Source organism: Phalangium opilio, unplaced genomic scaffold (genome assembly GCF_054372755.1).
Source record: "Phalangium opilio isolate 3A_F unplaced genomic scaffold, DU_Popi_V2 ptg000087l_1, whole genome shotgun sequence".
Taxonomy (NCBI): Eukaryota; Metazoa; Arthropoda; class Arachnida; order Opiliones; family Phalangiidae; genus Phalangium; species Phalangium opilio.
The window spans coordinates 4,384,868-4,407,396 of NW_028324192.1; the positions used below are offsets into that span (position 1 = coordinate 4,384,868).

At 38.3% G+C, this 22,529-nt stretch overlaps 69 pseudogenes; all 69 read right to left on the reverse strand.

Annotated features, from left to right (window-relative positions):
- Positions 1–759: 759 nt before the first annotated feature.
- Positions 760–878, reverse strand: LOC149650327 (5S ribosomal RNA; annotated as a pseudogene).
- Positions 879–1,015: 137 nt separating this feature from the next.
- LOC149650328 (5S ribosomal RNA) lies at positions 1,016–1,134 on the reverse strand (annotated as a pseudogene).
- A 139-nt stretch (positions 1,135–1,273) lies between these two features.
- Positions 1,274–1,392, reverse strand: LOC149650329 (5S ribosomal RNA; annotated as a pseudogene).
- A 138-nt stretch (positions 1,393–1,530) lies between these two features.
- LOC149650330 (5S ribosomal RNA) lies at positions 1,531–1,649 on the reverse strand (annotated as a pseudogene).
- Positions 1,650–2,010: 361 nt separating this feature from the next.
- Positions 2,011–2,129, reverse strand: LOC149650331 (5S ribosomal RNA; annotated as a pseudogene).
- A 358-nt stretch (positions 2,130–2,487) lies between these two features.
- On the reverse strand, positions 2,488–2,606 carry LOC149650332 (5S ribosomal RNA; annotated as a pseudogene).
- A 137-nt stretch (positions 2,607–2,743) lies between these two features.
- LOC149650333 (5S ribosomal RNA) lies at positions 2,744–2,862 on the reverse strand (annotated as a pseudogene).
- A 138-nt stretch (positions 2,863–3,000) lies between these two features.
- On the reverse strand, positions 3,001–3,119 carry LOC149650334 (5S ribosomal RNA; annotated as a pseudogene).
- Positions 3,120–3,479: 360 nt separating this feature from the next.
- Positions 3,480–3,598, reverse strand: LOC149650335 (5S ribosomal RNA; annotated as a pseudogene).
- A 137-nt stretch (positions 3,599–3,735) lies between these two features.
- Positions 3,736–3,854, reverse strand: LOC149650336 (5S ribosomal RNA; annotated as a pseudogene).
- A 137-nt stretch (positions 3,855–3,991) lies between these two features.
- On the reverse strand, positions 3,992–4,110 carry LOC149650337 (5S ribosomal RNA; annotated as a pseudogene).
- Positions 4,111–4,248: 138 nt separating this feature from the next.
- LOC149650338 (5S ribosomal RNA) lies at positions 4,249–4,367 on the reverse strand (annotated as a pseudogene).
- A 360-nt stretch (positions 4,368–4,727) lies between these two features.
- LOC149650339 (5S ribosomal RNA) lies at positions 4,728–4,846 on the reverse strand (annotated as a pseudogene).
- Positions 4,847–5,205: 359 nt separating this feature from the next.
- On the reverse strand, positions 5,206–5,324 carry LOC149650340 (5S ribosomal RNA; annotated as a pseudogene).
- Positions 5,325–5,461: 137 nt separating this feature from the next.
- LOC149650341 (5S ribosomal RNA) lies at positions 5,462–5,580 on the reverse strand (annotated as a pseudogene).
- Positions 5,581–5,939: 359 nt separating this feature from the next.
- On the reverse strand, positions 5,940–6,058 carry LOC149650342 (5S ribosomal RNA; annotated as a pseudogene).
- A 137-nt stretch (positions 6,059–6,195) lies between these two features.
- LOC149650343 (5S ribosomal RNA) lies at positions 6,196–6,314 on the reverse strand (annotated as a pseudogene).
- A 137-nt stretch (positions 6,315–6,451) lies between these two features.
- LOC149650344 (5S ribosomal RNA) lies at positions 6,452–6,570 on the reverse strand (annotated as a pseudogene).
- Positions 6,571–6,708: 138 nt separating this feature from the next.
- LOC149650345 (5S ribosomal RNA) lies at positions 6,709–6,827 on the reverse strand (annotated as a pseudogene).
- Positions 6,828–7,188: 361 nt separating this feature from the next.
- On the reverse strand, positions 7,189–7,307 carry LOC149650346 (5S ribosomal RNA; annotated as a pseudogene).
- Positions 7,308–7,666: 359 nt separating this feature from the next.
- Positions 7,667–7,785, reverse strand: LOC149650347 (5S ribosomal RNA; annotated as a pseudogene).
- A 362-nt stretch (positions 7,786–8,147) lies between these two features.
- On the reverse strand, positions 8,148–8,266 carry LOC149650348 (5S ribosomal RNA; annotated as a pseudogene).
- Positions 8,267–8,403: 137 nt separating this feature from the next.
- Positions 8,404–8,522, reverse strand: LOC149650349 (5S ribosomal RNA; annotated as a pseudogene).
- Positions 8,523–8,644: 122 nt separating this feature from the next.
- LOC149650350 (5S ribosomal RNA) lies at positions 8,645–8,747 on the reverse strand (annotated as a pseudogene).
- A 137-nt stretch (positions 8,748–8,884) lies between these two features.
- On the reverse strand, positions 8,885–9,003 carry LOC149650351 (5S ribosomal RNA; annotated as a pseudogene).
- A 122-nt stretch (positions 9,004–9,125) lies between these two features.
- On the reverse strand, positions 9,126–9,228 carry LOC149650352 (5S ribosomal RNA; annotated as a pseudogene).
- A 137-nt stretch (positions 9,229–9,365) lies between these two features.
- On the reverse strand, positions 9,366–9,484 carry LOC149650353 (5S ribosomal RNA; annotated as a pseudogene).
- Positions 9,485–9,845: 361 nt separating this feature from the next.
- On the reverse strand, positions 9,846–9,964 carry LOC149650354 (5S ribosomal RNA; annotated as a pseudogene).
- A 137-nt stretch (positions 9,965–10,101) lies between these two features.
- LOC149650355 (5S ribosomal RNA) lies at positions 10,102–10,220 on the reverse strand (annotated as a pseudogene).
- Positions 10,221–10,342: 122 nt separating this feature from the next.
- Positions 10,343–10,445, reverse strand: LOC149650356 (5S ribosomal RNA; annotated as a pseudogene).
- A 137-nt stretch (positions 10,446–10,582) lies between these two features.
- Positions 10,583–10,701, reverse strand: LOC149650357 (5S ribosomal RNA; annotated as a pseudogene).
- A 122-nt stretch (positions 10,702–10,823) lies between these two features.
- On the reverse strand, positions 10,824–10,926 carry LOC149650358 (5S ribosomal RNA; annotated as a pseudogene).
- A 137-nt stretch (positions 10,927–11,063) lies between these two features.
- On the reverse strand, positions 11,064–11,182 carry LOC149650359 (5S ribosomal RNA; annotated as a pseudogene).
- Positions 11,183–11,543: 361 nt separating this feature from the next.
- Positions 11,544–11,662, reverse strand: LOC149650360 (5S ribosomal RNA; annotated as a pseudogene).
- A 137-nt stretch (positions 11,663–11,799) lies between these two features.
- On the reverse strand, positions 11,800–11,918 carry LOC149650361 (5S ribosomal RNA; annotated as a pseudogene).
- Positions 11,919–12,040: 122 nt separating this feature from the next.
- Positions 12,041–12,143, reverse strand: LOC149650362 (5S ribosomal RNA; annotated as a pseudogene).
- A 137-nt stretch (positions 12,144–12,280) lies between these two features.
- LOC149650363 (5S ribosomal RNA) lies at positions 12,281–12,399 on the reverse strand (annotated as a pseudogene).
- Positions 12,400–12,521: 122 nt separating this feature from the next.
- Positions 12,522–12,624, reverse strand: LOC149650364 (5S ribosomal RNA; annotated as a pseudogene).
- A 137-nt stretch (positions 12,625–12,761) lies between these two features.
- Positions 12,762–12,880, reverse strand: LOC149650365 (5S ribosomal RNA; annotated as a pseudogene).
- A 361-nt stretch (positions 12,881–13,241) lies between these two features.
- On the reverse strand, positions 13,242–13,360 carry LOC149650366 (5S ribosomal RNA; annotated as a pseudogene).
- Positions 13,361–13,497: 137 nt separating this feature from the next.
- LOC149650367 (5S ribosomal RNA) lies at positions 13,498–13,616 on the reverse strand (annotated as a pseudogene).
- Positions 13,617–13,738: 122 nt separating this feature from the next.
- LOC149650368 (5S ribosomal RNA) lies at positions 13,739–13,841 on the reverse strand (annotated as a pseudogene).
- A 137-nt stretch (positions 13,842–13,978) lies between these two features.
- On the reverse strand, positions 13,979–14,097 carry LOC149650369 (5S ribosomal RNA; annotated as a pseudogene).
- Positions 14,098–14,219: 122 nt separating this feature from the next.
- Positions 14,220–14,322, reverse strand: LOC149650370 (5S ribosomal RNA; annotated as a pseudogene).
- Positions 14,323–14,459: 137 nt separating this feature from the next.
- Positions 14,460–14,578, reverse strand: LOC149650371 (5S ribosomal RNA; annotated as a pseudogene).
- Positions 14,579–14,939: 361 nt separating this feature from the next.
- Positions 14,940–15,058, reverse strand: LOC149650372 (5S ribosomal RNA; annotated as a pseudogene).
- A 138-nt stretch (positions 15,059–15,196) lies between these two features.
- Positions 15,197–15,315, reverse strand: LOC149650373 (5S ribosomal RNA; annotated as a pseudogene).
- Positions 15,316–15,451: 136 nt separating this feature from the next.
- On the reverse strand, positions 15,452–15,570 carry LOC149650374 (5S ribosomal RNA; annotated as a pseudogene).
- Positions 15,571–15,930: 360 nt separating this feature from the next.
- On the reverse strand, positions 15,931–16,049 carry LOC149650375 (5S ribosomal RNA; annotated as a pseudogene).
- Positions 16,050–16,186: 137 nt separating this feature from the next.
- Positions 16,187–16,305, reverse strand: LOC149650376 (5S ribosomal RNA; annotated as a pseudogene).
- Positions 16,306–16,442: 137 nt separating this feature from the next.
- On the reverse strand, positions 16,443–16,561 carry LOC149650377 (5S ribosomal RNA; annotated as a pseudogene).
- A 360-nt stretch (positions 16,562–16,921) lies between these two features.
- Positions 16,922–17,040, reverse strand: LOC149650378 (5S ribosomal RNA; annotated as a pseudogene).
- Positions 17,041–17,177: 137 nt separating this feature from the next.
- Positions 17,178–17,296, reverse strand: LOC149650379 (5S ribosomal RNA; annotated as a pseudogene).
- Positions 17,297–17,433: 137 nt separating this feature from the next.
- Positions 17,434–17,552, reverse strand: LOC149650380 (5S ribosomal RNA; annotated as a pseudogene).
- A 360-nt stretch (positions 17,553–17,912) lies between these two features.
- On the reverse strand, positions 17,913–18,031 carry LOC149650381 (5S ribosomal RNA; annotated as a pseudogene).
- Positions 18,032–18,169: 138 nt separating this feature from the next.
- Positions 18,170–18,288, reverse strand: LOC149650382 (5S ribosomal RNA; annotated as a pseudogene).
- Positions 18,289–18,424: 136 nt separating this feature from the next.
- On the reverse strand, positions 18,425–18,543 carry LOC149650383 (5S ribosomal RNA; annotated as a pseudogene).
- Positions 18,544–18,903: 360 nt separating this feature from the next.
- On the reverse strand, positions 18,904–19,022 carry LOC149650384 (5S ribosomal RNA; annotated as a pseudogene).
- Positions 19,023–19,159: 137 nt separating this feature from the next.
- On the reverse strand, positions 19,160–19,278 carry LOC149650385 (5S ribosomal RNA; annotated as a pseudogene).
- Positions 19,279–19,415: 137 nt separating this feature from the next.
- On the reverse strand, positions 19,416–19,534 carry LOC149650386 (5S ribosomal RNA; annotated as a pseudogene).
- Positions 19,535–19,895: 361 nt separating this feature from the next.
- Positions 19,896–20,014, reverse strand: LOC149650387 (5S ribosomal RNA; annotated as a pseudogene).
- Positions 20,015–20,151: 137 nt separating this feature from the next.
- LOC149650388 (5S ribosomal RNA) lies at positions 20,152–20,270 on the reverse strand (annotated as a pseudogene).
- A 137-nt stretch (positions 20,271–20,407) lies between these two features.
- Positions 20,408–20,526, reverse strand: LOC149650389 (5S ribosomal RNA; annotated as a pseudogene).
- Positions 20,527–20,663: 137 nt separating this feature from the next.
- On the reverse strand, positions 20,664–20,782 carry LOC149650390 (5S ribosomal RNA; annotated as a pseudogene).
- A 361-nt stretch (positions 20,783–21,143) lies between these two features.
- On the reverse strand, positions 21,144–21,262 carry LOC149650391 (5S ribosomal RNA; annotated as a pseudogene).
- A 138-nt stretch (positions 21,263–21,400) lies between these two features.
- On the reverse strand, positions 21,401–21,519 carry LOC149650392 (5S ribosomal RNA; annotated as a pseudogene).
- Positions 21,520–21,656: 137 nt separating this feature from the next.
- On the reverse strand, positions 21,657–21,775 carry LOC149650393 (5S ribosomal RNA; annotated as a pseudogene).
- Positions 21,776–22,136: 361 nt separating this feature from the next.
- Positions 22,137–22,255, reverse strand: LOC149650394 (5S ribosomal RNA; annotated as a pseudogene).
- Positions 22,256–22,393: 138 nt separating this feature from the next.
- Positions 22,394–22,512, reverse strand: LOC149650395 (5S ribosomal RNA; annotated as a pseudogene).
- Between the last annotated feature and the right edge of the window lie 17 nt (positions 22,513–22,529).

Sequence of the window (22,529 nt, forward strand, 5' to 3'; positions counted from 1 at the left end):
TGAGACAAAAAATAAATTGACGACGATATTGAGGTAGCCTCAAGTTTAAAGTATCCTTGTATGGGGAGCAAAGAGTACTATAACATATACAAAGGAGATCCCAGTATCTCTTGTAGAACAAGAGTTATGAGCCTCCAAAGTTTAGTGCAAAAATCATAAGTAACATAATAAAATAAGTGAGACGATACCAAAGTTGACGAACATTTTGCTTAATATCTCGGCCCCTGTTTGTCGTAGCTCAATGTTTTTAGTATGGTTAGATGGGGGACAATTTGGTCTATAACATATCCTAGGGACATCCCCGTATCTCTAGTAGGCACAGAGTTATGGGCCTGCAAAGTATAGTCTAATGCATTTCCTATGGACGGCATGTTTGTTTACGTTTAGCTTAAATACTCGGCCCCTGTTTGTCGTAGCTCAATGTTTTTAGTATGGTTAGATGGGGGACAAATTGGAATAAAACATACTCAAAGGACATCCCCGTATCTCCAGTAAAAACAGAGTTACGAGCCTGCAAAGTATAGTCTAAGGCATTTTCTATGGAGGGGTTTGTTTGTTCACGTATTGCTTAACTTCGGTGATCGGACGTGAACCGGTGTATTCAGCGTGATATGGCCGTTGCCGAGAGTGCTAGTTAATAATTCGAATTTAAATTAAGTGAGACAAATTAACCTTCATCATTTAAAAACAATAACAAAAAGAAAACCTGTTTGCTTTTTACATATCTATTAAAATTTAAAAGAGGAAAAAAAAGTGAAAAACCAACGGCACGCAGTGTTCCTAAGTGGTCTCCCTCCCAAGTAATGACTGCACTCGACGCTGCTTAACTTCGGTTATCGGACGAGAACCGGTGTATTCAGCGTGATATGGCCGTTGCCGAGAGTGCTAGATAATAATTCGAATTTAAATTAAGTGAGACAAATTAACCTTCATCTTTTTCAAACAATAACAAAAAGAAAATATGTTTGCTTTTTTCATATCTATTGGAATTTAAAAGAGAAAAAAAAAGTGAAAAAGCTAACGGCACGCAGTGTTCCTAAGTGGTCGCCCTCCCAAGTACTGACTGCGCTCGACGCTGCTTAACTTCGGTTATCGGACGAGAACCGGTGTATTCAGCGTGATATGGCCGTTTCCGAAAGAGTGCTAGTTAATAATTCGAATTTAAATTAAGTGAGACAAATTAACCTTCATCATTTTAAAACAATAACAAAAAGAAAACATGTTTGCTTTTTTCATATCTATTAAAATTTAAAAGAGGAAAAAAAAGTGAAAAAGCCAACGGCACGCAGTGTTCCTAAGTGGTCTCCCTCCCAAGTAGTGACTGCGCTCGACGCTGCTTAACTTCGGTTATCGGACGAGAACCGGTGTATTCAGCGTGATATGGCCGTTGCCGAGAGTGCTAGATAATAATTCGAATTTAAATTAAGTGAGACAAATTAACCTTCATCTTTTTCAAACAATAACAAAAAAGAAAATATATTTGCTTTTTTCATATCTATTAAAATTTAAAAGAGGAAAAAAAAGTGAAAAAGCCAACGGCACGCAGTGTTCCTAAGTGGTCTCCCTCCCAAGTAATGACTGCGCTCGACGCTGCTTAACTTCGGTTATCGGACGAGAACCGGTGTATTCAGCGTGATATGGCCGTTGCCGAGAGAGCTAGTTAATAATTTGAATTTAATTAGCCTTCATCTTTATAAAACAATAACAAAAAGAAGATATGTTTGCTTTTTTCATATCTGGTGGAATTTAAAAGAGGAAACAAAAGTTAAAAATCAAACGGCACGCAGTATTCCCAAGCACTGTATGCGCTCGACGCTGCTTTACTTCGGTGATCGGACGTGAACCGGTGTTTTCAGCGTGATATGGCCTTTGCCGAGAGTGCTAGTTAATAATTCGAATTTAAATTAAGTGAGACAAATTAACCTTCATCATTTTAAAACAATAACAAAAAGAAAACGTGTTTGCTTTTTTCATGTCTATTTAAATTTAAAAGAGGAAAAAAAGTGAAAAAGCCAACGGCACGCAGTGTTCCTAAGTGGTCTCCCTCCCAAGTAATGACTGCGCTCGACGCTGCTTAACTTCGGTTATCGGACGAGAATCGGTGTATTCAGCGTGATATGGCCGTTGCCAAGAGCGCTAGTTAATAAATGAATTTAATTAACTTTCATCTTTATAAAACAATAACAAAAAGAAGATATGTTTGCTTTTTTCATATCTGGTGGAATTTGAAAGAGGAAACAAAAGTGAAAAAGCAAACGGCACGCTGTATTCCCAAGTACTGACTGCGCTCGACGCTGCTAACGTCGGCGATCGGACGAGAACCGGTGTTCTCAGCGTGATATGGCCGTTGCCGAGAGTGCTAGATAATAATTCGAATTTAAATTAAGTGAGACAAATTAACCTTCATCTTTTTCAAACAATAACAAAAAGAAAATATGTTTGCTTTTTTCATATCTATTGGAATTTAAAAGAGAAAAAAAAGTGAAAAGATAACGGCACGCAGTGTTCCTAAGTGGTCGCCCTCCCAAGTACTGACTGCGCTCGACGCTGCTTAACTTCGGTTATCGGACGAGAACCGGTGTATTCAGCGTGATATGGCCGTTGCCGAGAGTGCTAGTTAACAATTCGAATTTAAATTAAGTGAGACAAATTAACCTTCATCATTTTAAAACAATAACAAAAAGAAAACATGTTTGCTTTTTTCATATCTATTAAAATTTAAAAGAGGAAAAAAAAGTGAAAAAGCCAACGGCACGCAGTGTTCCTAAGTGGTCTCCCTCCCAAGTAATGACTGCGCTCGACGCTGCTTAACTTCGGTTATCGGACGAGAACCGGTGTATTCAGCGTGATATGGCCGTTGCCGAGAGTGCTAGATAATAATTCGAATTTAAATTAAGTGAGACAAATTTACCTTCATCTTTTTCAAACAATAACAAAAAAGAAAATATGTTTGCTTTTTTCATATCTATTGGAATTTAAAAGAGGAAAAAAAAGTGAAAAAGTTAACGGCACGCAGTGTTCCTAAGTGGTCGCCCTCCCAAGTACTGACTGCGCTCGACGCTGCTTAACTTCGGTTATCGGACGAGAACCGGTGTATTCAGCGTTATATGGCCGTTGCCGAGAGAGCTAGTTAATAATTTGAATTTAATTAACCTTCATCTTTATAAAACAATAACAAAAAGAAGATATGTTTGCTTTTTTCATATCTGGTGGAATTTAAAAGAGGAACAAAAGTGAAAAAGCAAACGGCACGCAGTATTCCCAAGTACTGTATGCGCTCGACGCTGCTTTACTTCGGTGATCGGACGTGAACCGGTGTTTTCAGCGTGATATGGCCGTTGCCGAGAGTGCTAGTTAATAATTCGAATTTAAATTAAGTGAGACAAATTAACCTTCATCATTTTAAAACAATAACAAAAAGAAAACGTGTTTGCTTTTTTCATATCTATTTAAATTTAAAAGAGGAAAAAAAGTGAAAAAGCCAACGGCACGCAGTGTTCCTAAGTGGTCGCCCTCCCAAGTACTGACTGCGCTCGACGCTGCTTAACTTCGGTTATCGGACGAGAACCGGTGTATTCAGCGTGATATGGCCGTTGCCGAGAGTGCTAGTTAATAATTCGAATTTAAATTAAGTGAGACAAATTAACCTTCATCATTTTAAAACAATAACAAAAAGAAAACATGTTTGCTTTTTTCATATCTATTAAAATTTAAAAGAGGAAAAAAAAGTGAAAAAGCCAACGGCACGCAGTGTTCCTAAGTGGTCTCCCTCCCAAGTAGTGACTGCGCTCGGCGCTGCTTAACTTCGGTTATCTGACGAGAATCGGTGTATTCAGCGTGATATGGCCGTTGCCGAGAGTGATAGTTAACAATTCGAATTTAAATTAAGTGAGACAAATTAACCTTCATCATTTTAAAACAATAACAAAAAGAAAACATGTTTGCTTTTTTCATATCTATTAAAATTTAAAAGAGGAAAAAAAAGTGAAAAAGCCAACGGCACGCAGTGTTCCTAAGTGGTCTCCCTCCCAAGTAATGACTGCGCTCGACGCTGCTTAACTTCGGTTATCGGACGAGAACCGGTGTATTCAGCGTGATATGGCCGTTGCCGAGAGTGCTAGATAATAATTCGAATTTAAATTAAGTGAGACAAATTTACCTTCATCTTTTTCAAACAATAACAAAAAAGAAAATATGTTTGCTTTTTTCATATGTATTGGAATTTAAAAGAGGAAAAAAAAGTGAAAAAGTTAACGGCACGCAGTGTTCCTAAGTGGTCGCCCTCCCAAGTACTGACTGCGCTCGACGCTGCTTAACTTCGGTTATCGGACGAGAACCGGTGTATTCAGCGTGATATGGCCGTTGCCGAGAGAGCTAGTTAATAATTTGAATTTAATTAACCTTCATCTTTATAAAACAATAACAAAAAGAAGATATGTTTGCTTTTTTCATATCTGGTGGAATTTAAAAGAGGAACAAAAGTGAAAAAGCAAACGGCACGCAGTATTCCCAAGTACTGTATGCGCTCGACGCTGCTTTACTTCGGTGATCGGACGTGAACCGGTGTTTTCAGCGTGATATGGCCGTTGCCGAGAGTGCTAGATAATAATTCGAATTTAAATTAAGTGAGACAAATTAACCTTCATCATTTTAAAACAATAACAAAAAGAAAACGTGTTTGCTTTTTTCATATCTATTTAAATTTAAAAGAGGAAAAAAAGTGAAAAAGCCAACGGCACGCAGTGTTCCTAAGTGGTCTCCCTCCCAAGTAACGACTGCGCTCGACGCTGCTTAACTTCGGTTATCGGACGAGAATCGGTGTATTCAGCGTGATATGGCCGTTGCCGAGAGTGCTAGTTAATAATAGAATTTAATTAACTTTCATCTTTATAAAACAATAACAAAAAGAAGATATGTTTGCTTTTTTCATATCTGGTGGAATTTGAAAGAGGAAACAAAAGTGAAAAAGCAAACGGCACGCAGTATTCCCAAGTACTGACTGCGCTCGACGCTGCTAACCTCGGCGATCGGACGAGAACCGGTGTTCTCAGCGTGATATGGCCGTTGCCGAGAGTGCTAGATAATAATTCGAATTTAAATTAAGTGAGACAAATTAACCTTCATCTTTTTCAAACAATAACAAAAAGAAAATATGTTTGCTTTTTTCATATCTATTGGAATTTAAAAGAGAAAAAAAAGTGAAAAAGCTAACGGCATGCAGTGTTCCTAAGTGGTCGCCCTCCCAAGTACTGACTGCGCTCGACGCTGCTTAACTTCGGTTATCGGACGAGAACCGGTGTATTCAGCGTGATATGGCCGTTGCCGAGAGTGCTAGTTAATAATTCGAATTTAAATTAAGTGAGACAAATTAACCTTCATCATTTTAAAACAATAACAAAAAGAAAACATGTTTGCTTTTTTCATATCTATTAAAATTTAAAAGAGGAAAAAAAAGTGAAAAAGCCAACGGCACGCAGTGTTCCTAAGTGGTCTCCCTCCCAAGTAGTGACTGCGCTCGACGCTGCTTAACTTCGGTTATCGGACGAGAATCGGTGTATTCAGCGTGATATGGCCGTTGCCGAGAGTGATAGTTAATAATAGAATTTAATTAACTTTCATCTTTATAAAACAATAACAAAAAGAAGATATGTTTGCTTTTTTCATATCTGGTGGAATTTGAAAGAGGAAACAAAAGTGAAAAAGCAAACGGCACGCAGTATTCCCAAGTACTGACTGCGCTCGACGCTGCTAACGTCGGCGATCGGACGAGAACCGGTGTTCTCAGCGTGATATGGCCGTTGCCGAGAGTGCTAGATAATAATTCGAATTTAAATTAAGTGAGACAAATTAACCTTCATCTTTTTCAAACAATAACAAAAAGAAAATATGTTTGCTTTTTTCATATCTATTGGAATTTAAAAGAGAAAAAAAAGTGAAAAAGCTAACGGCACGCAGTGTTCCTAAGTGGTCGCCCTCCCAAGTACTGACTGCGCTCGACGCTGCTTAACTTCGGTTATCGGACGAGAACCGGTGTATTCAGCGTGATATGGCCGTTGCCGAGAGTGCTAGTTAATAATTCGAATTTAAATTAAGTGAGACAAATTAACCTTCATCATTTTAAAACAATAACAAAAAGAAAACATGTTTGCTTTTTTCATATCTATTAAAATTTAAAAGAGGAAAAAAAAGTGAAAAAGCCAACGGCACGCAGTGTTCCTAAGTGGTCTCCCTCCCAAGTAGTGACTGCGCTCGACGCTGCTTAACTTCGGTTATCGGACGAGAATCGGTTTATTCAGCGTGATATGGCCGTTGCCGAGAGTGATAGTTAACAATTCGAATTTAAATTAAGTGAGACAAATTAACCTTCATCATTTTAAAACAATAACAAAAAGAAAACATGTTTGCTTTTTTCATATCTATTAAAATTTAAAAGAGGAAAAAAAAGTGAAAAAGCCAACGGCACGCAGTGTTCCTAAGTGGTCTCCCTCCCAAGTAATGACTGCGCTCGACGCTGCTTAACTTCGGTTATCGGACGAGAACCGGTGTATTCAGCGTGATATGGCCGTTGCCGAGAGTGCTAGATAATAATTCGAATTTAAATTAAGTGAGACAAATTTACCTTCATCTTTTTCAAACAATAACAAAAAAGAAAATATGTTTGCTTTTTTCATATCTATTGGAATTTAAAAGAGGAAAAAAAAGTGAAAAAGTTAACGGCACGCAGTGTTCCTAAGTGGTCGCCCTCCCAAGTACTGACTGCGCTCGACGCTGCTTAACTTCGGTTATCGGACGAGAACCGGTGTATTCAGCGTGATATGGCCGTTGCCGAGAGAGCTAGTTAATAATTTGAATTTAATTAACCTTCATCTTTATAAAACAATAACAAAAAGAAGATATGTTTGCTTTTTTCATATCTGGTGGAATTTAAAAGAGGAACAAAAGTGAAAAAGCAAACGGCACGCAGTATTCCCAAGTACTGTATGCGCTCGACGCTGCTTTACTTCGGTGATCGGACGTGAACCGGTGTTTTCAGCGTGATGTGGCCGTTGCCGAGAGTGCTAGTTAATAATTCGAATTTAAATTAAGTGAGACAAATTAACCTTCATCATTTTAAAACAATAACAAAAAGAAAACATGTTTGCTTTTTTCATATCTATTAAAATTTAAAAGAGGAAAAAAAAGTGAAAAAGCCAACGGCACGCAGTGTTCCTAAGTGGTCTCCCTCCCAAGTAGTGACTGCGCTCGACGCTGCTTAACTTCGGTTATCGGACGAGAATCGGTATATTCAGCGTGATATGGCCGTTGCCGAGAGTGATAGTTAATAATAGAATTTAATTAACTTTCATCTTTATAAAACAATAACAAAAAGAAGATATGTTTGCTTTTTTCATATCTGGTGGAATTTGAAAGAGGAAACAAAAGTGAAAAAGCAAACGGCACGCAGTATTCCCAAGTACTGACTGCGCTCGACGCTGCTAACGTCGGCGATCGGACGAGAACCGGTGTTCTCAGCGTGATATGGCCGTTGCCGAGAGTGCTAGATAATAATTCGAATTTAAATTAAGTGAGACAAATTAACCTTCATCTTTTTCAAACAATAACAAAAAGAAAATATGTTTGCTTTTTTCATATCTATTGGAATTTAAAAGAGAAAAAAAAGTGAAAAAGCTAACGGCACGCAGTGTTCCTAAGTGGTCGCCCTCCCAAGTACTGACTGCGCTCGACGCTGCTTAACTTCGGTTATCGGACGAGAACCGGTGTATTCAGCGTGATATGGCCGTTGCCGAGAGTGCTAGTTAATAATTTGAACTTAATTAACTTTCATCTTTATAAAACAATAACTAAAAGAAGATTTGTTTGCTTTTTTCATATCTGGTGGAATTTGAAAGAGGAAACAAAAGTGAAAAAAGCAAACGGCACGCAGTATTCCCAAGTACTGACTGCGCTCGACGCTGCTAACGTCGGCGATCGGACGAGATCCGGTGTTCTCAGCGTGATATGGCCGTTGCCGAGAGTGCTAGATAATAATTCGAATTTAAATTAAGTGAGACAAATTAACCTTCATCTTTTTCAAACAATAACAAAAAGAAAATATGTTTGCTTTTTTCATATCTATTGGAATTTAAAAGAGGAAAAAAAAGTGAAAAAGCTAACGGCAATTAGTGTTCGTAAGTGGTCGCCCTCCCAAGTACTGACTGCGCTCGACGCTGCTTAACTTCGGTTATCGGACGAGAACCGGTGTATTCAGCGTGATATGGCCGTTACCGAGAGTGCTAGTTAATAATTCGAATTTAAATTAAGTGAGACAAATTAACCTTCATCATTTTAAAACAATAACAAAAAGAAAACATGTTTGCTTTTTTCATATCTATTAAAATTTAAAAGAGGAAAAATAAGTGAAAAAGCCAACGGCACGCAGTGTTCCTAAGTGGTCTCCCTCCCAAGTAGTGACTGCGCTCGACGCTGCTTAACTTCGGTTATCGAACGAGAAACGGTGTATTCAGCGTGATATGGCCGTTGCCGAGAGTGCTAGTTAATAATTTGAATTTAATTAACTTTCATCACAATAAAACAATAACAAAAAAGAAGATATGTTTGCTTTTTTCATATCTGGTGGAATTTGAAAGAGGAAACAAAAGTGAAAAGCCAACGGCACGCAGTATTCCCAAGTACTGTATGCGCTCGACGCTGCTTAACTTCGGTGATCGGACGTGAACAGGTGTTTTCAGCGTGATATGGCCGTTGCCGAGAATGCTAGTTAATAATTCGGATTTAAATTAAGTGAGACAAATTAACTTTCATCATTTTAAAACAATAACAAAAAGAAAACCTGTTTGCTTTTTACATATCTATTAAAATTTAAAAGAGGAAAAAAAAGTGAAAAAGCCAACGGCACGCAGTGTTCCTAAGTGGTCTCCCTCCCAAGTAATGACTGCGCTCGACGCTGCTTAACTTCGGTTATCGGACGAGAACCGGTGTATTCAGCGTAATATGGCCGTTGCCGAGAATGCTAATTAATAATTTGAATTTACTTAACTTTCTTCTTTGTAAAACAATAACAAAAAGAAGATAAGTTTGCTTTTTTCATATCTGGTGGAATTTGAAAGAGGAAACAAAAGTAAAAACGCCAACGGCACGCAGTATTCCCAAGTACTGTATGCGCTCGACGCTGCTTAACTTCGGTGATCGGACGTGAACCGGTGTTTTCAGCGTGATATGGCCGTTGCCGATAGTGCTAGTTAATAATTCGAACTTAAATTAAGTGAGACAAATTAACCTTCATCATTTTAAAACAATAACAAAAAGAAAACCTGTTTGCTTTTTACATATCTATTAAAATTTAAAAGAGGAAAAAAAAGTGAAAAAGCCATCGGCACGCAGTGTTCCTAAGTGGTCTCCCTCCCAAGTAATGACCGCGCTCGACGCTGCTTAACTTCGGTTATCGGACGAGAATCGGTGTATTCAGCGTGATATGGCCGTTGCCGAGAGTGCTAGTTAATAATTTGAATTTAATTAACTTTCATCTTTATAAAACAATAACAAAAAGAAGATATGTTTGCTTTTTTCATATCTGGTGGAAATTGAAAGAGGAAACAAAAGTGAAAAAGCAAACGGCACGCAGTATTCCCAAGTACTGACTGCGCTCGACGCTGCTAACGTCGGCGATCGGACGAGAACCGGTGTTCTCAGCGTGATATGGCCGTTGCCGAGAGTGCTATTTAATAATTCGGATTTAAATTAAGTGAGACAAATTAACCTTCATCATTTTAAAACAATAACAAAAAGAAAACCTGTTTGCTTTTTACATATCTATTAAAATTTAAAAGAGGAAAAAAAAGTGAAAAAGCCAACGGCACGCAGTGTTCCTAAGTGGTCTCCCTCCCAAGTAATGACTGCGCTCGACGCTGCTTAACTTCGGTTATCGGACGAGAACCGGTGTATTCAGCGTGATATGGCCGTTACCGAGAGTGCTAGTTAATAATTCGAATTTAAATTAAGTGAGACAAATTAACCTTCATCATTTTAAAACAATAACAAAAAGAAAACATGTTTGCTTTTTTCATATCTATTAAAATTTAAAAGAGGAAAAATAAGTGAAAAAGCCAACGGCACGCAGTGTTCCTAAGTGGTCTCCCTCCCAAGTAGTGACTGCGCTCGACGCTGCTTAACTTCGGTTATCGAACGAGAAACGGTGTATTCAGCGTGATATGGCCGTTGCCGAGAGTGCTAGTTAATAATTTGAATTTAATTAACTTTCATCACAATAAAACAATAACAAAAAAGAAGATATGTTTGCTTTTTTCATATCTGGTGGAATTTGAAAGAGGAAACAAAAGTGAAAAGCCAACGGCACGCAGTATTCCCAAGTACTGTATGCGCTCGACGCTGCTTAACTTCGGTGATCGGACGTGAACAGGTGTTTTCAGCGTGATATGGCCGTTGCCGAGAATGCTAGTTAATAATTCGGATTTAAATTAAGTGAGACAAATTAACCTTCATCATTTTAAAACAATAACAAAAAGAAAACCTGTTTGCTTTTTACATATCTATTAAAATTTAAAAGAGGAAAAAAAAGTGAAAAAGCCAACGGCACGCAGTGTTCCTAAGTGGTCTCCCTCCCAAGTAATGACTGCGCTCGACGCTGCTTAACTTCGGTTATCGGACGAGAACCGGTGTATTCAGCGTAATATGGCCGTTGCCGAGAATGCTAATTAATAATTTGAATTTAATTAACTTTCTTCTTTGTAAAACAATAACAAAAAGAAGATAAGTTTGCTTTTTTCATATCTGGTGGAATTTGAAAGAGGAAACAAAAGTAAAAACGCCAACGGCACGCAGTATTCCCAAGTACTGTATGCGCTCGACGCTGCTTAACTTCGGTGATCGGACGTGAACCGGTGTTTTCAGCGTGATATGGCCGTTGCCGATAGTGCTAGTTAATAATTCGAACTTAAATTAAGTGAGACAAATTAACCTTCATCATTTTAAAACAATAACAAAAAGAAAACCTGTTTGCTTTTTACATATCTATTAAAATTTAAAAGAGGAAAAAAAAGTGAAAAAGCCATCGGCACGCAGTGTTCCTAAGTGGTCTCCCTCCCAAGTAATGACCGTGCTCGACGCTGCTTAACTTCGGTTATCGGACGAGAATCGGTGTATTCAGCGTGATATGGCCGTTGCCGAGAGTGCTAGTTAATAATTTGAATTTAATTAACTTTCATCTTTATAAAACAATAACAAAAAGAAGATATGTTTGCTTTTTTCATATCTGGTGGAAATTGAAAGAGGAAACAAAAGTGAAAAAGCAAACGGCACGCAGTATTCCCAAGTACTGACTGCGCTCGACGCTGCTAACGTCGGCGATCGGACGAGAACCGGTGTTCTCAGCGTGATATGGCCGTTGCCGAGAGTGCTATTTAATAATTCGGATTTAAATTAAGTGAGACAAATTAACCTTCATCATTTTAAAACAATAACAAAAAGAAAACCTGTTTGCTTTTTACATATCTATTAAAATTTAAAAGAGGAAAAAAAAGTGAAAAAGCCAACGGCACGCAGTGTTCCTAAGTGGTCTCCCTCCCAAGTAATGACTGCGCTCGACGCTGCTTAACTTCGGTTATCGGACGAGAACCGGTGTATTCAGCGTGATATGGCCGTTACCGAGAGTGCTAGTTAATAATTCGAATTTAAATTAAGTGAGACAAATTAACCTTCATCATTTTAAAACAATAACAAAAAGAAAACATGTTTGCTTTTTTCATATCTATTAAAATTTAAAAGAGGAAAAATAAGTGAAAAAGCCAACGGCACGCAGTGTTCCTAAGTGGTCTCCCTCCCAAGTAGTGACTGCGCTCGACGCTGCTTAACTTCGGTTATCGAACGAGAAACGGTGTTTTCAGCGTGATATGGCCGTTGCCGAGAGTGCTAGTTAATAATTTGAATTTAATTAACTTTCATCACAATAAAACAATAACAAAAAAGAAGATATGTTTGCTTTTTTCATATCTGGTGGAATTTGAAAGAGGAAACAAAAGTGAAAAGCCAACGGCACGCAGTATTCCCAAGTACTGTATGCGCTCGACGCTGCTTAACTTCGGTGATCGGACGTGAACAGGTGTTTTCAGCGTGATATGGCCGTTGCCGAGAATGCTAGTTAATAATTCGGATTTAAATTAAGTGAGACAAATTAACCTTCATCATTTTAAAACAATAACAAAAAGAAAACCTGTTTGCTTTTTACATATCTATTAAAATTTAAAAGAGGAAAAAAAAGTGAAAAAGCCAACGGCACGCAGTGTTCCTAAGTGGTCTCCCTCCCAAGTAATGACTGCGCTCGACGCTGCTTAACTTCGGTTATCGGACGAGAACCGGTGTATTCAGCGTAATATGGCCGTTGCCGAGAATGCTAATTAATAAATTGAATTTAATTAACTTTCTTCTTTGTAAAACAATAACAAAAAGAAGATAAGTTTGCTTTTTTCATATCTGGTGGAATTTGAAAGAGGAAACAAAAGTAAAAACGCCAACGGCACGCAGTATTCCCAAGTACTGTATGCGCTCGACGCTGCTTAACTTCGGTGATCGGACGTGAACCGGTGTTTTCAGCGTGATATGGCCGTTGCCGATAGTGCTAGTTAATAATTCGAACTTAAATTAAGTGAGACAAATTAACCTTCATCATTTTAAAACAATAACAAAAAGAAAACCTGTTTGCTTTTTACATATCTATTAAAATTGAAAAGAGGAAAAAAAAGTGAAAAAGCCATCGGCACGCAGTGTTCCTAAGTGGTCTCCCTCCCAAGTAATGACCGCGCTCGACGCTGCTTAACTTCGGTTATCGGACGAGAATCGGTGTATTCAGCGTGATATGGCCGTTGCCGAGAGTGCTAGTTAATAATTTGAATTTAATTAACTTTCATCTTTATAAAACAATAACAAAAAGAAGATATGTTTGCTTTTTTCATATCTGGTGGAAATTGAAAGAGGAAACAAAAGTGAAAAAGCAAACGGCACGCAGTATTCCCAAGTACTGACTGCGCTCGACGCTGCTAACGTCGGCGATCGGACGAGAACCGGTGTTCTCAGCGTGATATGGCCGTTGCCGAGAGTGCTATTTAATAATTCGGATTTAAATTAAGTGAGACAAATTAACCTTCATCATTTTAAAACAATAACAAAAAGAAAACCTGTTTGCTTTTTACATATCTATTAAAATTTAAAAGAGGAAAAAAAAGTGAAAAAGCCAACGGCACGCAGTGTTCCTAAGTGGTCTCCCTCCCAAGTAATGACTGCGCTCGACGCTGCTTAACTTCGGTTATCGGACGAGAACCGGTGTATTCAGCGTGATATGGCCGTTACCGAGAGTGCTAGTTAATAATTCGAATTTAAATTAAGTGAGACAAATTAACCTTCATCATTTTAAAACAATAACAAAAAGAAAACATGTTTGCTTTTTTCATATCTATTAAAATTTAAAAGAGGAAAAATAAGTGAAAAAGCCAACGGCACGCAGTGTTCCTAAGTGGTCTCCCTCCCAAGTAGTGACTGCGCTCGACGCTGCTTAACTTCGGTTATCGAACGAGAAACGGTGTATTCAGCGTGATATGGCCGTTGCCGAGAGTGCTAGTTAATAATTTGAATTTAATTAACTTTCATCACAATAAAACAATAACAAAAAAGAAGATATGTTTGCTTTTTTCATATCTGGTGGAATTTGAAAGAGGAAACAAAAGTGAAAAGCCAACGGCACGCAGTATTCCCAAGTACTGTATGCGCTCGACGCTGCTTAACTTCGGTGATCGGACGTGAACAGGTGTTTTCAGCGTGATATGGCCGTTGCCGAGAATGCTAGTTAATAATTCGGATTTAAATTAAGTGAGACAAATTAACCTTCATCATTTTAAAACAATAACAAAAAGAAAACCTGTTTGCTTTTTACATATCTATTAAAATTTAAAAGAGGAAAAAAAAGTGAAAAAGCCAACGGCACGCAGTGTTCCTAAGTGGTCTCCCTCCCAAGTAATGACTGCGCTCGACGCTGCTTAACTTCGGTTATCGGACGAGAACCGGTGTATTCAGCGTAATATGGCCGTTGCCGAGAATGCTAATTAATAATTTGAATTTAATTAACTTTCTTCTTTGTAAAACAATAACAAAAAGAAGATAAGTTTGCTTTTTTCATATCTGGTGGAATTTGAAAGAGGAAACAAAAGTGAAAACGCCAACGGCACGCAGTATTCCCAAGTACTGTATGCGCTCGACGCTGCTTAACATCGGTGATCGGACGTGAACCGGTGTTTTCAGCGTGATATGGCCGTTGCCGAGAGTGCTAGTTAATAATTCGAACTTAAATTAAGTGAGACAAATTAACCTTCATCATTTTAAAACAATAACAAAAAGAAAACCTGTTTGCATTTTACATATCTATTAAAATTTAAAAGAGGAAAAAAAAGTGAAAAAGCCATCGGCACGCAGTGTTCCTAAGTGGTCTCCCTCCCAAGTAATGACCGCGCTCGACGCTGCTTAACTTCGGTTATCGGACGAGAATCGGGGTATTCAGCGTGATATGGCCGTTGCCGAGAGTGCTAGTTAATAATTTGAATTTAATTAACTTTCATCTTTATAAAACAATAACAAAAAGAAGATATGTTTGCTTTTTTCATATCTGGTGGAATTTGAAAGAGGAAACAAAAGTGAAAAAGCAAACGGCACGCAGTATTCCCAAGTACTGACTGCGCTCGACGCTGCTAACGTCGGCGATCGGACGAGAACCGGTGTTCTCAGCGTGATATGGCCGTTGCCGAGAGTGCTATTTAATAATTCGGATTTAAATTAAGTGAGACAAATTAACATTCATCATTTTAAAACAATAACAAAAAGAAAACCTGTTTGCTTTTTATATATCTATTAAAATTTAAAAGAGGAAAAAAAAGTGAAAAAGCCAACGGCACGCAGTGTTCCTAAGTGGTCTCCCTCCCAAGTAATGACTGCGCTCGACGCTGCTTAACTTCGGTTATCGGACGAGAACCGGTGTATTCAGCGTGATATGGCCGTTGCCGAGAGTGCTAGATAATAATTCGAATTTAAATTAAGTGAGACAAATTAACCTTCATCTTTTTAAAACAATAACAAAAAAGAAAATATGTTTGCTTTTTTCATATCTATTGGAATTTAAAAGAGGAAAAAAAAGTGAAAAAGTTAACGGCACGCAGTGTTCCTAAGTGGTCGCCCTCCCAAGTACTGACTGCGCTCGACGCTGCTTAACTTCGGTTATCGGACGAGAACCGGTGTATTCAGCGTGATATGGCCGTTGCCGAGAGTGCTAGTTAATAATTCGAATTTAAATTAAGTGAGACAAATTAACCTTCATCATTGTAAAACAATAACAAAAAGAAAACATGTTTGCTTTTTTCATATCTATTAAAATTTAAAAGAGGAAAAAAAGTGAAAAAGCCAACGGCACGCAGTGTTCCTAAGTGGTCTCCCTCCCAAGTAATGACTGCGCTCGACGCTGCTTAACTTCGGATATCGGACGAGAATCGGTGTATTCAGCGTGATATGGCCGTTGCCGAGAGTGCTAGTTAATAATTGAATTTAATTAACTTTCATCTTTATAAAACAATAACAAAAAGAAGATATGTTTGCTTTTTTCATATCTGGTGGAATTTGAAAGAGGAAACAAAAGTGAAAAAGCAAACGGCACGCAGTATTCCCAAGTACTGACTGCGCTCGACGCTGCTAACGTCGGCGATCGGACGAGAACCGGTGTTCTCAGCGTGATATGGCCGTTGCCGAGAGTGCTAGATAATAATTCGAATTTAAATTAAGTGAGACAAATTAACCTTCATCTTTTTCAAACAATAACAAAAAGAAAATATGTTTGCTTTTTTCATATCTATTGGAATTTAAAAGAGAAAAAAAAAGTGAAAAAGCTAACGGCATGCAGTGTTCCTAAGTGGTCGCCCTCCCAAGTACTGACTGCGCTCGACGCTGCTTAACTTCGGTTATCGGACGAGAACCGGTGTATTCAGCGTGATATGGCCGTTGCCGAGAGTGCTAGTTAATAATTCGAATTTAAATTAAGTGAGACAAATTAACCTTCATCATTTTAAAACAATAACAAAAAGAAAACATGTTTGCTTTTTTCATATCTATTAAAATTTAAAAGAGGAAAAAAAAGTGAAAAAGCCAACGGCACGCAGTGTTCCTAAGTGGTCTCCCTCCCAAGTAGTGACTGCGCTCGACGCTGCTTAACTTCGGTGATCGGACGTGAACCGGTGTTTTCAGCGTGATATGGCCGTTGCCGAGAGTGCTAGTTAATAATTCGAACTTAAATTAAGTGAGACAAATTAACCTTCATCATTTTAAAACAATAACAAAAAGAAAACCTGTTTGCTTTTTACATATCTATTAAAATTTAAAAGAGGAAAAAAAAGTGAAAAAGCCATCGGCACGCAGTGTTCCTAAGTGGTCTCCCTCCCAAGTAATGACCGCGCTCGACGCTGCTTAACTTCGGTTATCGGACGAGAATCGGTGTATTCAGCGTGATATGGCCGTTGCCGAGAGTGCTAGTTAATAATTTGAATTTAATTAACTTTCATCTTTATAAAACAATAACAAAAAGAAGATATGTTTGCTTTTTTCATATCTGGTGGAATTTGAAAGAGGAAACAAAAGTGAAAAAGCAAACGGCACGCAGTATTCCCAAGTACTGACTGCGCTCGACGCTGCTAACGTCGGCGATCGGACGAGAACCGGTGTTCCCAGCGTGATATGGCCGTTGCCGAGAGTGCTATTTAATAATTCGGATTTAAATTAAGTGAGACAAATTAACCTTCATCATTTTAAAACAATAACAAAAAGAAAACCTGTTTGCTTTTTACATATCTATTAAAATTTAAAAGAGGAAAAAAAGTGAAAAAGCCAACGGCACGCAGTGTTCCTAAGTGGTCTCCCTCCCAAGTAATGACTGCGCTCGACGCTGCTTAACTTCGGTTATCGGACGAGAACCGGTGTATTCAGCGTGATATGGCCGTTGCCGAGAGTGCTAGATAATAATTCGAATTTAAATTAAGTGAGACAAATTAACCTTCATCATTTTAAAACAATAACAAAAAGAAAACATGTTTGCTTTTTTCATATCTATTAAAATTTAAAAGAGGAAAAAAAAGTGAAAAAGCCAACGGCACGCAGTGTTCCTAAGTGGTCTCCCTCCCAAGTAGTGACTGCGCTCGACGCTGCTTAACTTCGGTGATCGGACGTGAACCGGTGTTTTCAGCGTGATATGGCCGTTGCCGAGAGTGCTAGTTAATAATTCGAACTTAAATTAAGTGAGACAAATTAACCTTCATCATTTTAAAACAATAACAAAAAGAAAACCTGTTTGCTTTTTACATATCTATTAAAATTTAAAAGAGGAAAAAAAAGTGAAAAAGCCATCGGCACGCAGTGTTCCTAAGTGGTCTCCCTCCGAAGTAATGACCGCACTCGACGCTGCTTAACTTCGGTTATCGGACGAGAATCGGTGTATTCAGCGTGATATGGCCGTTGCCGAGAGTGCTAGTTAATAATTTGAATTTAATTAACTTTCATCTTTATAAAACAATAACAAAAAGAAGATATGTTTGCTTTTTTCATATCTGGTGGAATTTGAAAGAGGAAACAAAAGTGAAAAAGCAAACGGCACGCAGTATTCCCAAGTACTGACTGCGCTCGACGCTGCTAACGTCGGCGATCGGACGAGAACCGGTGTTCCCAGCGTGATATGGCCGTTGCCGAGAGTGCTATTTAATAATTCGGATTTAAATTAAGTGAGACAAATTAACCTTCATCATTTTAAAACAATAACAAAAAGAAAACCTGTTTGCTTTTTACATATCTATTAAAATTTAAAAGAGGAAAAAAAGTGAAAAAGCCAACGGCACGCAGTGTTCCTAAGTGGTCTCCCTCCCAAGTAATGACTGCGCTCGACGCTGCTTAACTTCGGTTATCGGACGAGAACCGGTGTATTCAGCGTGATATGGCCGTTGCCGAGAGTGCTAGATAATAATTCGAATTTAAATTAAGTGAGACAAATTAACCTTCATCTTTTTCAAACAATAACAAAAAAGAAAATATATTTGCTTTTTTCATATCTATTAAAATTTAAAAGAGGAAAAAAAAGTGAAAAAGCCAACGGTACGCAGTGTTCCTAAGTGGTCTCCCTCCCAAGTAATGACTGCGCTCGACGCTGCTTAACTTCGGTTATCGGACGAGAACCGGTGTATTCAGCGTGATATGGCCGTTGCCGAGAGTGCTAGATAATAATTCGAATTTAAATTAAGTGAGACAAATTAACCTTCATCTTTTTAAAACAATAACAAAAAGAAAACATGTTTGCTTTTTTCATATCTATTAAAATTTAAAAGAGGAAAAAAAGTGAAAAAGCCAACGGCACGCAGTGTTCCTAAGTGGTCTCCCTCCCAAGTAATGACTGCGCTCGACGCTGCTTAACTTCGGTTATCGGACGAGAATCGGTGTATTCAGCGTGATATGGCCGTTGCCGAGAGTGCTAGTTAATAATTGAATTTAATTAACTTTCATCTTTATAAAACAATAACAAAAAGAAGATATGTTTGCTTTTTTCATATCTGGTGGAATTTGAAAGAGGAAACAAAAGTGAAAAAGCAAACGGCACGCAGTATTCCCAAGTACTGACTGCGCTCGACGCTGCTAACGTCGGCGATCGGACGAGAACCGGTGTTCTCAGCGTGATATGGCCGTTGCCGAGAGTGCTAGATAATAATTCGAATTTAAATTAAGTGAGACAAATTAACCTTCATCTTTTTCAAACAATAACAAAAAGAAAATATGTTTGCTTTTTTCATATCTATTGGAATTTAAAAGAGAAAAAAAAAGTGAAAAAGCTAACGGCATGCAGTGTTCCTAAGTGGTCGCCCTCCCAAGTACTGACTGCGCTCGACGCTGCTTAACTTCGGTTATCGGACGAGAACCGGTGTATTCAGCGTGATATGGCCGTTGCCGAGAGTGCTAGTTAATAATTCGAATTTAAATTAAGTGAGACAAATTAACCTTCATCATTTTAAAACAATAACAAAAAGAAAACATGTTTGCTTTTTTCATATCTATTAAAATTTAAAAGAGGAAAAAAAAGTGAAAAAGCCAACGGCACGCAGTGTTCCTAAGTGGTCTCCCTCCCAAGTAGTGACTGCGCTCGACGCTGCTTAACTTCGGTGATCGGACGTGAACCGGTGTTTTCAGCGTGATATGGCCGTTGCCGAGAGTGCTAGTTAATAATTCGAACTTAAATTAAGTGAGACAAATTAACCTTCATCATTTTAAAACAATAATAAAAAGAAAACCTGTTTGCTTTTTACATATCTATTAAAATTTAAAAGAGGAAAAAAAAGTGAAAAAGCCATCGGCACGCAGTGTTCCTAAGTGGTCTCCCTCCCAAGTAATGACCGCGCTCGACGCTGCTTAACTTCGGTTATCGGACGAGAATCGGTGTATTCAGCGTGATATGGCCGTTGCCGAGAGTGCTAGTTAATAATTTGAATTTAATTAACTTTCATCTTTATAAAACAATAACAAAAAGAAGATATGTTTGCTTTTTTCATATCTGGTGGAATTTGAAAGAGGAAACAAAAGTGAAAAAGCAAACGGCACGCAGTATTCCCAAGTACTGACTGCGCTCGACGCTGCTAACGTCGGCGATCGGACGAGAACCGGTGTTCTCAGCGTGATATGGCCGTTGCCGAGAGTGCTATTTAATAATTCGGATTTAAATTAAGTGAGACAAATTAACCTTCATCATTTTAAAACAATAACAAAAAGAAAACCTGTTTGCTTTTTACATATCTATTAAAATTTATAAGAGGAAAAAAAAGTGAAAAAGCCAACGGCACGCAGTGTTCCTCAGTGGTCTCCCTCCCAAGTAATGACTGCGCTCGACGCTGCTTAACTTCGGTTATCGGACGAGAACCGGTGTATTCAGCGTGATATGGCCGTTGCCGAGAGTGCTAGATAATAATTCGAATTTAAATTAAGTGAGACAAATTAACCTTCATCTTTTTCAAACAATAACAAAAAGAAAATATATTTGCTTTTTTCATATCTATTAAAATTTAAAAGAGGAAAAAAAAGTGAAAAAGCCAACGGCACGCAGTGTTCCTAAGTGGTCTCCCTCCCAAGTAATGACTGCGCTCGACGCTGCTTAACTTCGGTTATCGGACGAGAACCGGTGTATTCAGCGTGATATGGCAGTTGCCGAGAGTGCTAGATAATAATTCGAATTTAAATTAAGTGAGACAAATTAACCTTCATCTTTTTAAAACAATAACAAAAAGAAAACATGTTTGCTTTTTTCATATCTATTAAAATTTAAAAGAGGAAAAAAAAGTGAAAAAGCCAACGGCACGCAGTTTTCCTAAGTGGTCTCCCTCCCAAGTAGTGACTGCGCTCGACGCTGCTTAACTTCGGTGATCGGACGTGAACCGGTGTTTTCAGCGTGATATGGCCGTTGCCGAGAGTGCTAGTTAATAATTCGAACTTAAATTAAGTGAGACAAATTAACCTTCATCATTTTAAAACAATAACAAAAAGAAAACCTGTTTGCTTTTTACATATCTATTAAAATTTAAAAGAGGAAAAAAAAGTGAAAAAGCCATCGGCACGCAGTGTTCCTAAGTGGTCTCCCTCCCAAGTAATGACCGCGCTCGACGCTGCTTAACTTCGGTTATCGGACGAGAATCGGTGTATTCAGCGTGATATGGCCGTTGCCGAGAGTGCTAGTTAATAATTTGAATTTAATTAACTTTCATCTTTATAAAACAATAACAAAAAGAAGATATGTTTGCTTTTTTCATATCTGGTGGAATTTGAAAGAGGAAACAAAAGTGAAAAAGCAAACGGCACGCAGTATTCCCAAGTACTGACTGCGCTCGACGCTGCTAACGTCGGCGATCGGACGAGAACCGGTGTTCTCAGCGTGATATGGCCGTTGCCGAGAGTGCTATTTAATAATTCGGATTTAAATTAAGTGAGACAAATTAACCTTCATCATTTTAAAACAATAACAAAAAGAAAACCTGTTTGCTTTTTACATATCTATTAAAATTTAAAAGAGGAAAAAAAAGTGAAAAAGCCAACGGCACGCAGTGTTCCTAAGTGGTCTCCCTCCCAAGTAATGACTGCGCTCGACGCTGCTTAACTTCGGTTATCGGACGAGAACCGGTGTATTCAGCGTGATATGGCCGTTGCCGAGAGTGCTAGATAATAATTCGAATTTAAATTAAGTGAGACAAATTAACCTTCATCTTTTTCAAACAATAACAAAAAAGAAAATATATTTGCTTTTTTCATATCTATTAAAATTTAAAAGAGGAAAAAAAAGTGAAAAAGCCAACGGCACGCAGTGTTCCTAAGTGGTCTCCCTCCCAAGTAATGACTGCGCTCGACGCTGCTTAACTTCGGTGATCGGACGTGAACCGGTGTTTTCAGCGTGATATGGCCGTTGCCGAGAGTGCTAGTTAATAATTCGAACTTAAATTAAGTGAGACAAATTAATCTTCATCATTTTAAAACAATAACAAAAAGAAAACCTGTTTGCTTTTTACATATCTATTAAAATTTAAAAGAGGAAAAAAAAGTGAAAAAGCCATCGGCACGCAGTGTTCCTAAGTGGTCTCCCTCCCAAGTAATGACCGCGCTCGACGCTGCTTAACTTCGGTTATCGGACGAGAATCGGTGTATTCAGCGTGATATGGCCGTTGCCGAGAGTGCTAGTTAATAATTTGAATTTAATTAACTTTCATCTTTATAAAACAATAACAAAAAGAAGATATGTTTGCTTTTTTCATATCTGGTGGAATTTGAAAGAGGAAACAAAAGTGAAAAAGCAAACGGCACGCAGTATTCCCAAGTACTGACTGCGCTCGACGCTGCTAACGTCGGCGATCGGACGAGAACCGGTGTTCTCAGCGTGATATGGCCGTTGCCGAGAGTGCTATTTAATAATTCGGATTTAAATTAAGTGAGACAAATTAACCTTCATCATTTTAAAACAATAACAAAAAGAAAACCTGTTTGCTTTTTACATATCTATTAAAATTTAAAAGAGGAAAAAAAAGTGAAAAAGCCAACGGCACGCAGTGTTCCTAAGTGGTCTCCCTCCCAAGTAATGACTGCGCTCGACGCTGCTTAACTTCGGTTATCGGACGAGAACCGGTGTATTCAGCGTGATATGGCCGTTGCCGAGAGTGCTAGATAATAATTCGAATTTAAATTAAGTGAGACAAATTAACCTTCATCTTTTTCAAACAATAACAAAAAAGAAAATATATTTGCTTTTTTCATATCTATTAAAATTTAAAAGAGGAAAAAAAAGTGAAAAAGCCAACGGCACGCAGTGTTCCTAAGTGGTCTCCCTCCCAAGTAATGACTGCGCTCGACGCTGCTTAACTTCGGTTATCGGACGAGAACCGGTGTATTCAGCGTGATATGGCCGTTGCCGAGAGTGCTAGATAATA